Genomic DNA, 7,998 nt, shown 5'->3' with positions numbered 1-7,998 from the left:
TGGTGTGCCAGAAATAAGAGAGGAGGGACAACATGGCAGAAGAAACTGTTGAAGCTTTCTTAGCTAAGGTTTACCAAAACTGATGAAAAATATCAACTCACAGAACCAAGAAACTCAGCACACCCAGTATAATAAATGCAGAGACAACCACACTTAAACAAATCGTAGCCAAACTGCTGAAAAGCAGTGGGAAGTGGTAAATCTGAAAAGTAGTGAGAGGGGGGAAAAGGCATAAATATAAAGGATTAATGATACAAATAAGAGATGACTTCTCATTACAATCAGTGGAGGCCAGAAGACAATAGAATATCTTTAAAGTGCTAAAAGAAAAACACTATCCAACTAGAATTCCATCCCCACTGGAAATATACTTCAAAAATAAAGATGAAATGGTTATTTTCAGATAGACAAAAGTTGGGGTAATTCATGTCCAGCAAACCAACACTACAAGAAAAGCTAATGGCAGTTTTTCAGACTGAACAGAAAGGACATCAAAAGGAAAAGGGGACTCAGAACTGCAGGAAGATGTGAAGAGCAGCAGAAAAGACACTCGATGGGTCAGTGTTAAAAATCTATTCAAAGGGGTAGATTTACATCTATGTCTCTGTGTGTATAACATTTTAAAAGACTATTGACAGTTTAAAGCAAAGCCATGTTGTAGTACATGTAGAAATAAAATGTAAGATAAGAGCAGAAAGGTTGAAGGGGGAATAAATAGAACTGTATGGTTGTGAGGTTCTGACACATCTGCGAAGTTGTATAATAGTATTTTTAGCATACTATTTGAAGGTAGACCGGGATAACTTAAAGACACAAAGCATACTCTCTAGAACAGAGATTCCCAAACTATGATCCCCAGACATACATCAGCAACAGCATCTGATATTCAGATTTTCAGCTCTATCACAAACCTACAGGGTTAGAAATTCTGGAGGGATGGCCCAGAAATCTGTTTTAATGAAACCGCCAGCTGTTTCTAATGCATGCTAAGTTTAAGAACCACTGCCCTAGAACAGTCACCAGAATAAACCACAAAGAGGTAGAGCGAAAACCAGGACATAAAATGAAATGCTGACAAATTGCAACACACCCAACAGAAGGCAAGAAAGTAGGAGCAGAAACAAAGAATAAATGGGATAAGTAGAAAATAAGTACCAAGATGGGAGCTCTAAGCCCAACCAGGTTAATAATTGCCTCAACAGTAAATATATTAAACACTCCAATAAGGAGGCAGAGATTGTCAGATTGATATAAAAGCAAGTTCCAACAGTATGCTTTTTAGAAAGATACAAGTTGAAAGCCCAGAGTAGGAAAAAATGTAATATGTAGTCACTAAATATAAAAAGCAGGTGTGCTTATATTAATATAAGACAAAGTCGACTTCAGAATAAGAATATTATCAATCCTAACTGTATAAGAAACTAAGAATAGAGCTCCACAATACATAAAGCAAAAATTGATGGAAATGGACAAAATCTCATAGTTGGGGAGATTTAAACATTCCTGTATCAATAAGAATAGGACAAATAGACCCAAAAAAGTCAGTAGAGATATATATTTGATTGGTTCTGTCAGCCAACTTGACCCGATTGATTTGATAAAATATTGCACTCAACAACTGCAGAATATACATTCTTTTCAGACCCACATGGAATATTCATCAAGATAGACTCTGTTCCGAGCAATGAAAGATGTCCTAATAAACGTCAAAGGATTAAAACCTCATAGAGTGAACCAACTGTAATACATTGGGAATCGATAATAAAAATATATCTATGCACACCTATTTGAACAGCTAAAATAAAAAATACTGACATTACCAAATGCTGGTAAGGATGCAGAGAAACTAGATCTCTCCCACATTGCAACTGAGAACGTAAAATGGCACAGCTGCTCTGGCAAATAATCTGTCAATTTCTTAAAGAAAACGAAACATCCATTACTATAGCGCCCCAAAATTATACTCCTGGACATTTATCCCAGACAAGAACACTTAAATCCACACAAAAACATGTACACGTATGGTCACAGTAGGTTTATTTCTAACAGCAAAACAATTGGAACCACTCAAATGATCTGCAGCGTGTGAATGGCTAAACAAACTAGCACATTGATATCATGGGATACCATTTATCAATAATAAAGAAATTACCATTGATACACACAACCACATGGATGGATCTCAAGAGATTATGCTGAGCAGGGAGAAAAGGCAGTCTCAAAGGTTACATACTGTGAGACTCCACTTATATAATATCCTTAAAATGATATTATAGAGCTAGAGAACTGATAAGAGGTAGACTGGCATCAGGGGGAGGGAATGGGTGTGACTGGAGGGCTGGCAACAGGGGACTTTGTAGTGATAGGACAGTTTTGCATGTTGATTGTGGTGGTGATTACGTTAATCTGCACGTCATAAAATTGCATAGAATTATACTCAAACACACACATAAATGAGTGCATGTAAAAGTGGTGAAATCTAAAAACTGTCTGTGATTGTATCAACATCAATTTCCTTGTTTTAATATTGTATAGTCATGTAAGATGTTACCACTGGGGAAAATGGCTGAAGGTTACACAGAACTTCTCTACATTATTCTTGTAACTTCCTGTGACTCTAACAATTTTTTCAAAAGAAAAAGAAAATAGTTTTGGAAAAATTTACAAATAACTGGAAATTAAACACTCCTAAAAAATCCTTGAATCAAAGAAAAATCACAAAGACTATTAGAACATATTTTGACCTGAATGATACTAAGAAAACTATAAAAACCAAATATTGTGAAAGAAGTTCTTTGAGGAAAATTTTTGGCTTAAAATGTTTATAATAAAAGAAAGGTTTTTAAAATTAATATTACCTTGCATCACAAGAAACTAGAAAAAACAAACAAATTAAATCCAAAATAACTAGAAGGAAGAGAGAATATTTATGAAATATAAGGTGAACAAACAATAGAAAAAATCAACAGAATAAAAATGTGGATCTTTGTAAAGAATAATAAAATAAGCCCCTTATCAAGTGATCAAGAAAAAAATGAAAGAGAACATAAATTCACAAAAAAAATTTTAAAGAGTGAAAAAAGGGTAATCACTATAGATTACATACACATTAAAAGGGTAAAACTTTACACCAATATACTGACAAATTAAAACAGACAAGTTTCTTGAAAAACAGAAATTACCAAAACTGACAAAAGAAATTAAACTTTTAAATAGCCTGATATCTATTAAAGAAAATGTATTCATGGTAAAAAAAAAAAAAAATCCTTCTCTCAAAAACAAAACAAAACAAACAAAAAAACCCTCCAGGCTTAGCCCTCCAGGCTTCTCCCACTATTTAAGAAAGAAATAGCACCAATCCTACATAAAGTCTTCTAGAAAAGAGGAGAAGGAATATTTCTCAAGTTGTTTTAACAGCATTACTCTGATACTAAAGCCTGACAAAGATTATAAGGAAAACTACAGATGTATATACCCTTCACAATTACAGACACGAAAATCCTCAACAAATATTAGCTAATCAAATCTAGTAGACAATATATTATGATCAAGATTGGCTTATCACAGGAATTCAAGGCCGGTTTAACACCCCAAAAATTGTAATTCATAATATTACTAGAATGAAAGAGAAAAAACATGATTGTCTCATTGGATGCAGAAAAAGCATTTGACAAATTCAACTCCCTTTCATGCTGAACTCTTTCAGCAAAGCAGTAATAGAAAATTTCTTCAACTGGATGAAGGAGATACATCACCAACATATAACATCAGACATATTGACGAAACTCTGACTATCTCACCCCTACAGCTGAGCATTGTCTCCTGAATGGAGACAACTATACTACCTAATTCAAGCAGGACCAACAGTCTTTTTGTAAGAGATGTGGAAGGTCTTCAAGTGTGCAGACACTATGATTTCCTTCTGGTGGGGACAAGCCAAAATTACAACATTCTCTCTAGTGTACAGCATGTTTTCAAATTGCAGGTCAGGATTTATTGGTGGGTGTGAAGTCAATTTGTAAGTCAAGACTAGAATTTTTCTTTTAATAAAATTCATTCAACTAGACTAGAAAACATCAAAATGCATATAGCAAGGGGAAGAAGTATTGTTTAGTGAAATTTTTGTCTGGAATACATTAGACTCTCTTCTTCCTAAGTGACTTAACTTTTTATTTTTAAGTGATCACTGGTTACTCAGGAGTATGAAAGAGGGGGTAGTGGTTATTCATTGCTATGGCCCAACCAAACCTTGTCTGCCCTAAGCTTAAATGAACTTAATGTGTGTGTGCGTGTGTGTGTGTGTGATGAAGTAACATGTAGTTCTTACTGTGAGCTGTGATAAAAATAACATTTGAGATTCTTTCTCATTTTACTAGGGATGGATATGTGGATATTTAGCCAATGAAAGCAAAAGTTATATTTGTGTTTCAAAGGGTTTTATAATATATTTAACAATATTAAATTATGTTTATTCATGTGTCTTTTCTGGAGACATTTTAAAGGGAAATGATTTTCCCAATTCAACTATTCTATAGATAAGATTTTTAAAGAAACTAATCTTGACTTTGAAATCAAATTCTCTAAAGCTATGTCAAAATAAAATATTTTAGCACTATACATAGAAAGCATCCCCATGAATTCTAACAGCTGGGATAAATGCATTAGGATACACAGTGTTATTTATAAAAAATTTTTTAAAAAAGAAGCTCACCACATTACTACTAGCAATAGCTTAAAATCCAAAATATTTTGCAATGCTTTAAAATCCTCTAAAGAACCTTGTTTTATAATCAATAAATCTTCTTTAGCATTTGCTAATTTAACCAGTATAAGCCATTTCAGCAAATTCTAAAAAGGGATGAAATCATAACAAGGATTATCGTAACAATGTTAGATCAGGTATACCGAATGAGTTACATTCTCTGAGTCCATTAACAAAATCTTTAGGAAATTAAGGGGTTAAAAAATTTTTTGAGGTTCCATAAATAAGCAAAAAATGATATCTGAGCAAGAGAAGTGTGGGTACACTCAGGGGGCTGTAAGAGTAATGGTATAGACTGCCCAACACACAGCATAGCCAACCAAAATGCTGAGCCCCACAAGGAAAGAAAAGAAAAATCGGTCCTTGCTTTGTACAAAATTATGTTCTCTCCACACTTGGAAGAGACAAAACAGAGAGAGGGCGATAAATTGTCAGGATTACCCAGTGCAGCTGGTCAGTGCTACATTGCACAACTCTAGAGGGTGCTCTGCAATGTGAACTGCTCCCCCTGGAGTTGAGCAGTGCACTACCCAAACAACTCTACCAGGCAGCCTTGAGTGTAGTGATTAAAAGCACAAGCTTTGAAGCCCAACAAACCTGGGGTCAATTCCAATACTAATTCCAGGTTGTATACCTGGGGCAGGTTATTTATCGGCCCCAAGCCTCAATTTGCCCAAGGGAACACATTCTATATTCCTAGGACTTAGTTCAGTACCTGGCACACAGTGGTTCCCAATCAGTAGGTGTGCTATAGATGTAAAAATGAGCTTTCTAAGGTGGTAGAGGAGTAAATGAATTAACATCTACAAAGTTTTTATGTACAGTCTGAAAACTAGCACACAACAGTACAAACATCTATAAAGGATGACAAATTGAAATACTGAGATTCTTCAGGATGGAAAGGTGCATGCTGGGAAGGAATTGTTTGGTTTGATAAAAAATAATCATAGGACGACCAGATAGCTCAGGCTGGCTAGAGCGCTGCGCTCTTAACAACAAGGTTGCGGGATCCCCGCATGGGCCACTGTGAGCTGCACCCTCCACAACTAGATTGAAACAACTAGTAGACTTGGAGCTGATGCGTCCTGGAAAAACACAGTTAAAAAATAAAAGTTAAAAAAAAATAATCATAAGCTATTGATAGAAGAAAACAGATTAAAAATTAATAAAATCTGGGTATGGTAGAACTTTGGTAGAGTGAGGATAATTCTTGAAGCTTGAGAGTACATCTGAAACAAATAAAAAGTAGGAAGTGCATATATTTTGTTATTTCAATTGTAGATCCAGTAAGGGCAAGAAATATTGATAACTTCGACGAATTCTAAGAATATTGTCACGAGCCCTGAACCACGGAAGCAGAGAATTCTGGGTTCAATCCTGGCGTGGGGGGGTTCGCGGGGGAAGCAGGGGACAGCTGAGGGGACATGTGTTCCTTCCTCCCCACTGTGCTTATTTCCTGGTGGAATTGTGGTTCTGACGCGGTCATGACAACTCTTCCTCCTCATTAAGGTCGCACAACAGAACAGGTCACCCTAGAGAGAAAGCACAAACGCAGGACTCCGGTCGCCTTCTCGGCCTGTGGTTCTGCTGCCCACCTCCTGGCAGGAAGTGGCGGTGCAGTCATTCCCTCCAGAGAGATGGCCGATAACAAAAGCCAGCAGAAGTACATGCCGAGAGGGAGGGCGGGATCGCTGAGCCCCCAAGTGAGGTCATGCCAGTCAGCACTTAGAAGAGCAGGCATTTCTCACACTTGTTGGTGAGCCTGACGCTCGTGAAACATAAACAGGAAGTGGGAGTTCTCCAAAGCGGCCTGAAGGAAATCCACTCCCAGTTTGGTCAACGTGTGAAGCCCAGTTCTCTGGGGTGTCAAGGTCATTGCCAATTAAGACCGACATCCTCCCCCCTCCCCCTCCCCCCTGCCCCCCCCCGCGCGCCCGAGGCGCATCTGGACCCAGCCCAGCAGTGACCCCCCCTTTTCAGCCTTTCCCACAGCCAGGTCACTCGGTGACTGACCCGGGCGGGGGCAGGGCTGACAGTCATCTCTCAAGTCCCGGGGGGGCGGCGGGGCCGGGCCGCGCGGGGGTCAGTGAAATCCCCGCCGGGCCTTATTTTAGTCACGAATTTCCACTGGCTCCCTCCTCCGGCTGCAGCAGCGGGGCGCGCGCGGCTGCCTCGGCCTATGAGCGGTTCTCCCTGCTCCAGGTCGAGTGAGAAGGTCACCGAGACCGGACTTTTCCGGGGGAGGTGCCGAGGTGGGGGCCTCGGCGAGCGGCCTACGGGGGATGGCAGCGACCTGGGGCGCGTGGAGGGGGCGTTTCGACCCCGGGCTTCTCCCCTCCTCCTCGACCCACGCATCTCAGTTTGTACGAAATAAAATGATACACCAAAACCACAACGCCGCAAGAAAAAGGGGGGGGGGGATCATTATTTTCTCTACCAGCCAGCGGCCCCGATATCACTTTCCCAGGCTGCCCTCCCCTCGTTGCCCAATCTGTCCTCTTCCCACAGGTTCCTGTAGCTTCCCTGTAAATTCAGGGGCAGGATCTGTGTTTGATGCCCCCAGTTCCTGTACAACGGGCACCACGCCGGGCACAGCGCAGGGGGCTCGCTCGGCGCCGCGTGTAAAAGCCACGATTCTCGGCGACGGGCAGTCTCCTCTCGTCTCCCCCCCGGGTCGTGCGCGCAGACCGCACGCAGCGCCGCCAAGCCCCTGGCAGGCCCGAGGCGTGGCCGGCCGGCGGGCACACGGCGTCCCGGGCTCGCTCCCCCAGCCGCGCACAGGGCCGTGCAGCCCGCGACGTTGCGGCCCGAGCCCGAGCCACGTGAAGCGTCCCGCTCCGGCCGCTGCGAGGCCGGCGTCACCGGCGCGGTTGTGTAACTCTGCAGCGGGAGGGGAGGCGGCCCGGGAGCCTTGCTCCCGGGGGGGCCGAGGGGGGAGGAAAAGAAGGGAGCCGCGCCGGGTGTCTTTTTGTGCTTGACTAGTGAAGTGGGTGGGGGGCACCCGGGGGGTGCGCACGTGGGTGCCCACGGCCTGCAGGCTACGCCCGCCAGCGGAGCTCGTGGGAGCCAGGGCCCGCGACGCACACGCTCAGCGGTCAGGTGCGCGCAGCGTGCACGCCGGCGGCCTCGGCTGCCCCTGCGCTTGGCCACCAGCCGGCTTCCCATGGGGTGACATCCGCCCCGCCCCTCGGCCCCTCCCCACGGCGGGCAATTCCTGGACGCGGGGCAGCGGGGTG

Source organism: Rhinolophus hipposideros, assembly GCF_964194185.1.
Source record: "Rhinolophus hipposideros genome assembly, chromosome: 14".
Taxonomy (NCBI): domain Eukaryota; kingdom Metazoa; phylum Chordata; class Mammalia; order Chiroptera; family Rhinolophidae; genus Rhinolophus; species Rhinolophus hipposideros.
Note: the sequence above shows the minus strand (reverse complement) of the source record.